The sequence below is a fragment of the Chiloscyllium plagiosum genome, unplaced genomic scaffold (genome assembly GCF_004010195.1).
Source record: "Chiloscyllium plagiosum isolate BGI_BamShark_2017 unplaced genomic scaffold, ASM401019v2 scaf_48776, whole genome shotgun sequence".
Classification (NCBI taxonomy): Eukaryota; Metazoa; Chordata; class Chondrichthyes; order Orectolobiformes; family Hemiscylliidae; genus Chiloscyllium; species Chiloscyllium plagiosum.
In genome coordinates this window covers 1-797 of record NW_025195372.1, presented here as the reverse complement: position 1 = coordinate 797, position 797 = coordinate 1, and the positions used below count along the sequence as shown (strand labels likewise).

General features: G+C 45.5%; 1 non-coding gene across 1 annotated transcript; it reads right to left on the bottom strand.

The window, feature by feature from the left end:
- Window positions 1-564: 564 nt before the first annotated feature.
- On the bottom strand, window positions 565-637 carry trnar-ccu. The gene has a single exon. It is a non-coding gene; the product is annotated as a tRNA-Arg (tRNA).
- Between the last annotated feature and the right edge of the window lie 160 nt (window positions 638-797).

The following is a 797-nucleotide window of genomic DNA, read 5'->3' as shown; positions in this document are numbered from 1 at the left end:
ACTGTCAGCGTTACCAGTCGTGAAGACTTCATCCAAGAAACTGACGGTGGTCTTGACCACGGTCTCACCACGGCCTGCAAATCACAATCGGCATAACCAGACTCAAGAACTAAAGAGAAACCAAGAACATCTCACCGATATTACCATGAAGGTTGGTCACAGCAAAGGATCAACAGCGAGACCGCAAAAACACATTTCATATCTCTCTGTGCTGTAACTTTCTGCTGTCTTTCTCCATTGAAATAATATCCAGCTGCTTTATTCTTCCTACCAAAGTGTATCACCTCACACATTCCCATATTGTCTTTCATTTGCTCAGTTTTTGGCTACTCCTTTACCCCATCCATCTCCCTCTGTAAACTCTGTGAGTCAGCCTCAGCAGTCGCCTTCCCACAAATGTTTGTCCAATCTGTTTGTCTCTTTCAGGGAATTCAGCCTTAATCCTGCAGATCCCCAAGATACTTGTATAAGGTCACATGGGACACCACATCCCATCAACTGAATGCAGATGTGGGGATGTTGCAAAGTGGATTAAAGTTTAATGACACACAAAGAAGAGTCAGACACCCCAGATGGGACTTGAACCCACAATCCCTGGCTTAGGAGGCCAGTGCCTTATCCATTAGGCCACTGGAGCCACATGTGCAATGCTAAAATGGCAGCTTTTACGTTTTATTTTGCAAGAACACACTGACTGTGGCTCAGCCAGCACAGAGTCAGTGCCCTGGACTGAGGGGATTCTAAATCTCCTGGTTATATATGGTTTTTTCCTTTACCCCCACACTGCTGCCTAACTG